The 7,410-nt window shown below is 31.6% G+C and overlaps 1 pseudogene; it reads left to right on the top strand.

Moving 5' to 3' along the window:
* The first annotated feature begins 4,551 nt into the window (after positions 1 to 4,551).
* On the top strand, positions 4,552 to 5,475 carry LOC130873827 (olfactory receptor 143-like; annotated as a pseudogene).
* The last annotated feature ends 1,935 nt before the right edge of the window (positions 5,476 to 7,410 follow it).

Below are 7,410 nucleotides of genomic sequence, written 5' to 3' on the forward strand. Positions count from 1 at the left end.
AAAGTCTAATTACTTCTAGAAAAAAGAAACAATAGGTGATATTATAACTCAGTGATGGATTACTTGTATAAGCTCCTGTTTGATTCTTACCATATATGTACATACATATACTCACATACATTTATGTAAACATTTAAAACATATGTTCATATAAATGTGGTTATAGCACAAATATTTGAATAACTGGAATTTTTATTTAAATGTGCATATATAATTTTTCTTTTGCTTATTTCTAGGAACCGCTCCCCACAAATAATGCCAATCGAAATGAAACGCCCATCTACCTGGTAGTTTTTGAAGTGTATAATGTTTTTACACAGAGGGTTAATATAATTCTTCTTTTCATTTTTTTTTGTATTTGACTTTTTGAGGTTATATAGTTAGTATTATAAGTCCTAGTTTTAAACCCAATGTGTATTCAATAAAGAAACTTACGGAATGAAACAAATAGAATCTTGAATTGACAGAGAGAGTTTGAAGTTGTTCAGAATGACTCTAATAGTAGGGGAGAACATTTGACCACATGTGCAGTCTGAGATGTGTATCTATGCATGTTTTGAGAGTGTTATGATGACCCAAAAGTTCTAGTTTCACGACAAGGAATTGTTTGGGACCTGAAAGCTGACACTGGCCAAGACTTATATCATAAACACAGTGGCTGGGGAGAGATGAAGTTCTGTGCAGAAACTGGCAGATCCCTGGGCTAAGTGGAAAACAAGATTGACTCTTTACTGCTTTTATGATTCTATGTTGTGGTGGATAATTGCCTCAGAAAACATAACTTCAGCAATTGGCAACTTCATCCAGTTGGTCAATTCTTATACTTTTTTCCCTACATAATGTTTAGGGACAACATTTTAATACTTTTGCATGGCATTGACTTTGAGATGAAGTTCAACTGTACAAATGAATTAAGATGTGTAAATGTCTACCATTAGATGCTCAATGCATATTTCTGCAAAGCAGGAGGAACAATGAATACTAAAAAGAAATAATTAAGCCTCATGTTGATTAATACACTGGAGTATAAAAAAACATGTCTTAGATAATTTCTCTAATTGTTATCCTTATAGTAGATCAAAGCCAGAAAACAGATTTAGAAGTTTCCCTGTTTTTGAATCAACCATGTGTGCACCTAATTTCAATTCTGAACTTGAAAGTTAGTGTAATGCCTTCTTATTCATTTCTTCTGTTGAGGGTTATCTTTAGAAATGATGGATTGTTTATCAGAATGAATGTCAGCATGCTTAGTCATGAGATCAACAAGACATATACTTCATGGAAAAATATAGTTCACTAGAGAGAATATTTTTTAAAATTAGTACCACTTCATCTCTTCTCTTCATGGAACTTAATGAAACACTAGAATTTACAAAGACAAGAGATAGTTTATGAGAGGTAAATATTTCCAGAAAGAATCAGTTAATAACAATTCTACAAACTCATACAAAAGCATAACTGAATAATAAAATCTGATGTAACATATACCTATTACATAATATGATTGGGCACATTAGGTATATTGGGATATTTTTGTTATGAAATTAATCTCTTTTTATGTAAATATTTTATAGTCTCAATTGAGAAATGACAGATTGCTTCAGTCTTCTTATTGTTTCAACAACTGCTATTTTCACTGTCTAACTTAAAGGTCAGTCAGAGAATTGCATGTTCTGGAGCTGAACTTGGATTTCTAAATAATTCTCACATAGTGTGACCTCAGTAGTAGCTTTGTCTGCATGTCTCGTGAATGGTTAACATAATCTATATATACCTACTGTGAAACACTGTGTTCTACTGTAAAGATATTAGTGTAATTCAGTGAATCCAAAGACTGTGACATTGTAAAGAGAACTTGAAAGTAGAAATGCTGATGTAATAGCTCTTTTTGTTTGACCTTTTAATATTAACTCATACTTTTGGAGAGTTGTGATCTATGATCTTAGAAATAAATCCAATCTTATAATGGTCTTCCTGTACAGAATTCACTTGAAAGAGCTTTCATTTTCTAAATATAAATTAGCTTTAATCTTTGAACAAAATTTTATATCTAAAGAAATGAATAAAAAGACAAAAAAACAAAATCCCCAGTTTTATATTACTTAAGCCATCATGACCACAGAAGTATGCAATAATGTTTTACTTTTTCTATCAGAGATATCTTTCTTCCATCTTTAGATATTTGTACCGTGAAACTGAGTAGTACCAAAAGTCCCCAAAGTAAGTCTCAAGCATATCTGGTTATTTAGATGATGTTTAAACTAACTTTGTGTTCTTTCTGTCTTTCTAGATGTTCTTTATGAATGACAGACTATAAAATCATCAGATAAAATTAAGTTTTCAAACAAAAATTTTTAAAGAAGAGAGAAATATTACCACTTTTGTTTTTCTCTGAAATCACTATTTACATATTCTTCTGACTTGATAAGCCATTAAATAAAGATATTAGAAAGTATTAGAAAAGTTCCTCTATTATTGACTTGAAGATTAATTTTAGTGGACTAAAACATATTCATCATTATTCCAACTTTGTTATATTATTGTCAATCAAACATGCAGGTGATATCTTGTTAGTGACATATATTTAGAAATTTTTGGTATTTGTCTGTCTTTTTTATTACAATTCACAACATTTTAGTCAATATACAAGATTTTGTTAAGGACTTAATGATTTCTTTTGTGTATACAATGTATATGTTTACAGACTACTTATAAATGTACTCAAATGTTTCCTCAGATGCTACATATATGTGTGAGGGGTGGAAATTTTCAAGATACCTGAATAGTTTAACTTTTCTTTCATATTTTTTTGAGTATTCAGCAAGCTCATATACCATTTTGTGTGACTCTGACTTCAACAGAAATATTAGATTACCATGGGAAAGTTTTGAAGGTTACATGAGTTGGTGTTCTGGCCCAAATTCTCTTTTCTGGTCACCTGTATGTAGAATGTGTTTTGTCCATGATCTTGCTGCTATAGACAAATAGAGCTTCTTCTACTGCTGTGCTTTCCCTCCACTGGTAGACTAAAATCCCATGAAATTCTGAGACTAAATAAATCTTTCTGCCCTTAAATTGTCTGCTATATGTTTTGCCACAACACTTAAGTAAAGCAATTTACATTACTTTCTTGTGCAAAACATATGAACTGCACCCACAGTATTTTGTACTCTAAGCGAAAACTCTACCCCCAATTCAAAATGAACATATTTTTAAAATCCCTTTCAATGATTTAAATGTTCATTTATTAAGAAAGCACAAGATTTAAGAATTTGCAGATATAATTATATGTAAATCAGGGTCATTGAAGTCTATCTACACCTAAAAATGGTGTAAACTAATACTAATTCAATGCCTCTTTTTCTCAATGTATCTGTAGAGTTTATTCTGTCTATCTGTCTGTCTGTCTGTCTATCTGTCTATCATCTATTTTTCTTTCTATCTTCTTTCATTCTTTCCTTCTTTCATCTCTCTCTCTATTTATCTATTATCTAACTATCCTTTCTTTCCTTCTTTTTTCTTCCTTTCATTTATTTATCTATATATCTTTCTACCTATCATATATATTATATATATATATATAATCTACCTATATTTGTACATATCTATCTATTTATCTACCTTGTAGAATTTTAAACATGTTGTCTACAGTTTATTACTCCAATCAAAGAGGCTCATTTTAAAGCTGAAAATGGCAAGTGAGCAATTCTTTAAATATTCCTGTAGAGATATGCTGAGCTTGAGAATGATAAAGGAGACCAATCAAAACTCTGCCCTGGGAACTAGAGGCTTCCTGTTGGGAAAGTGTTACCTGAATAGAATTTCAGCTCTCAAAAAATACAATCTTAGTTTAACATCATTTGATGTAAAACTCAGTAATTTTTACTCTCAAGGGGCACATCCCACAGGGAGAATATCACAAAGAAGAGAACATTTTTTCTGTACTTATAACATTTTTCTCAGAAACCTACCTTCATATTTTCATTTGGGTGAAACAGTGCTTTGGAATCTCAAGCAAGATTGCTTTTTTTTTTTTCATTTTGAGTGTGAACCTTCTATAGAAATGTCATTTCCAACATTGGACCTCTTCTAGAAAGTCATACATTATTTGTATTGGCTTCTGTGCCATTCTTCATTACCAGTAACTTTATTTCTCCTAGAACAGTGAGAAGGAAGGTATCAAGAGCTCCCAAAGTAAAACAGTTTCCAGTGGTGTGTATTGGAATTTATTTTAACAATTTCCCTTGAAATTCAGTTTCATAAATCTTGGGTTTATTATTGTTGATCTAAATTATTAGTAAAGACCAAGGGAAAATTAAGAAATTATGTTCTGAGATACTGGAGGTCTTTTGACATCCTTTCTGTGGAAACATATTATGGGTAGAGGCAAATGAAATAGGGATTACTTAGGAATCAACGTGAACAGGTTTTGTTCTTTGGAGTTTATGTGTTCTCTCAACTCATATCTCTAAATCACTAAATCAAGCTTTCCACTTGGAGTGAAAAAAATGTATTATTGATTAAAGGTGATTTCTATACTTATTCTTCCAGATGACACGTGCGAGTCAAACGATTATGGAAAATGACTCTTCAGTGTCAGAGTTCATTCTTATGGGCCTGACAGACCAACCTCTTCTCCAGCTGCCCTTATTTGTTCTGTTCTTGGTGAATTACACAGCCATTGTGATGGGAAACTTGAGCTTAATGAGTCTCATTTTCTTGAATTCCAACCTTCACACTTCCATGTACTATTTTACCTTCAATCTCTTCTTCATTTATTTTTATTATTTCTTCTGTCTTTACCCCCAAAATGCTAATGAGTTTTCTTTTAGATAACATTATTTCCTTCAGATGATGCATGACTCAGCTGTTTTCCTTCTGCTTGTTTGTGAGCTCAGAGAGTTATGTGTTGACAGTCATGGCCTATGGTCATTATGAGGCCATTTGTCAGCCACTGCTCTACAAGGTTATTATGTCATTGAAGATATGTTTTATGCTGATGTTTAGTTCTTACTTGATGGAATTTGCTGGGGCCATGGCTCTCAGAGGGTGTATAATCAGCCTCAAGTTTTGTGATTCTAGTATCATCAACCACTACATGTGTGACATCTTCCCTCTTCTTCGGCTCTCCTGCAGGAACGTTCATTTTCTTAGGTCCAATTTTTCTGTTTATCTTGCCCCATTATCTTAGTCTCATATGCTAGGATCCTTTTAGTATCATTCAGTTGTCATCAGGTAATGGTTGGTTAATAGAATGGGAACCTGTGGGTCTCACATCATAATAGTCAGTCTCTTCTATGGATCAGGGCTGCTTGCATTTATCAAGCCATCATCTGCTGAAAGTGTGGATCGGGGGAAATTTTCTGAGGCTTTTATGTCTTTTTGGTGCCCATGCTGAATCCTCTCATTTACAGCCGCAGAAACAAGGATGTCAAGCCTGCTGTGAATAGAACCATGAAGAGAATCACAAACTGATGTATCTACGGCTGTTTCTCTTAGATCTGTTTCTACCTGTCTGCTGTTTTCCTTTCATTTTTTATTGTATATCATTAATTGATTAATCAATTTTGATTTCTTCTCTTGTTTCTGCAGTATCACCAAGTTTTCAACACTATCATTTGTACTTCCACCATGCAATGTCACCTGTAACTGACCATTCTTTGAAGGTTTCCACTGAATTTTTTGTGTCAGAGATGGTGTATATTGCATATAACACATAAAGTCCTTCTTCTTTTAGCTTGTTTTATGGAAGAAATTTCTACATATTGTTTTTTCTTTTATATCTTTTGTATCCAAGAAAATCCATTGACATATTCTTTATTTCTGTCTGATTTCTTTACTGATTTTTGTAGTAACTTGTATATGCATTTCCTTATTTTTAGATATATTTTCTTTATATTATAAACATAAATAATAGGTTGAATACTTGTTAGCATTTTCATAATTTTCAGGTTACTTTCTTAGTGATTTCTTTTTAAATGTTTGTATCACTGTCAGTTTTTCATCTTATATTTTTGGCATTTATTCCATAATCATATAGAAAAAATTTATATGCAGAAAAATGGAGCCTTACTGAACAATTCAAATGCATTTTAATATAATACTGTTCTTATCAACAGTGATGACAGTTTGTACCTATTGAGTTAGTATATGTTATAATTGAGTTAGTACATGTTATACACCATCCTAAGGACATTATTTTATAACTCTCTTAAATAAATGATACTACTGTTGTTTTTATATTGAAGTGGTGAGAAAACTGAGACACAGAAAAGTTTAAACGACTTAGTGGCAGATATGAGATTTGGTTTTAAATTTAATAAAAGAAATTATTTTTTGCAATGCTCATCCACCTAACTGCCATATTACTTGGAGATGGAATTTGTATTAGGGACTCATTAAGAAGACGCCAGCACTTTGCATTCAAGCCACTGAATTTCAAATTTGTAAGGAAATTATTTATTTTATTTAAATGGGGGTTTGTTCTTGTGTTTACTGGAGCATTTATGTGTTTTACTTCTCTGTCTCAGTTTCTCAGACCCCACAATTATGACAGAAGATGGGCAAACATATTCTCTCATTTCTTTCTAGCAGAAGTGAAATCATTATTTTTCTTCTTGATTTATGGATTATATCTGTGAATTTTTTATTATCACATTCACTTTTGGTTAGATAAATCTGTCCTAAAAATATCTATTACATTTTTTGTTACATGGATATTATTAAGTTAAAAATTAATGTTTACTTCTGATCCATTGAAAAACAGCTAGTTTTGAGGCTTATTATTACAGTACATGCATGCTCTTGATTATGAGTTTGATTTACAAGATTAGAAATAATTTCTATCTCTTTCCCTCTCTCTTACTTTATCCCTTTCACCCTCTCTCTATATTGCTATCTTTCTCTATCTCATTGCCATCATACTGATCAAAATAGTCATGCAATTCTGACATTTAAAGATATTTATTGTTATTATTATTATTATTAAAAATTTCCACCTCCTTCCCTCCTCCCATTTTCCTCCCCTGTAATTTGAGTAGAATTTAATTTTTTCTTCTTGATATGTGTATTGCATCTGCAATTTTTACTGCAATATTCATTCTTGGATATAGAACAGTGTCATAAAAATGTCTAGTTTTTGTCCCTTGTTACATGGATGTTCCTTTTTCAAAAAATGTTGTATACTTCTAAGCAATTGAATCCCAGCTGGTCTCAAGGTTTATTGATACAATAAATGCATGTTCTTGTTTATGAATATGATTTATAAGACTAGAAATAATCTCACTTTCTCCATTACTCCCTTCTTCCCTATATATTGTTAACTCATTATAATGTTTCTCTCATACAGAGACATATAGTTATATAATTCCAACATTTTAAAAATAAAATACGCTCTTAAAAATCTATGTG

Source organism: Chionomys nivalis, chromosome 4, assembly GCF_950005125.1.
Source record: "Chionomys nivalis chromosome 4, mChiNiv1.1, whole genome shotgun sequence".
Taxonomy (NCBI): domain Eukaryota; kingdom Metazoa; phylum Chordata; class Mammalia; order Rodentia; family Cricetidae; genus Chionomys; species Chionomys nivalis.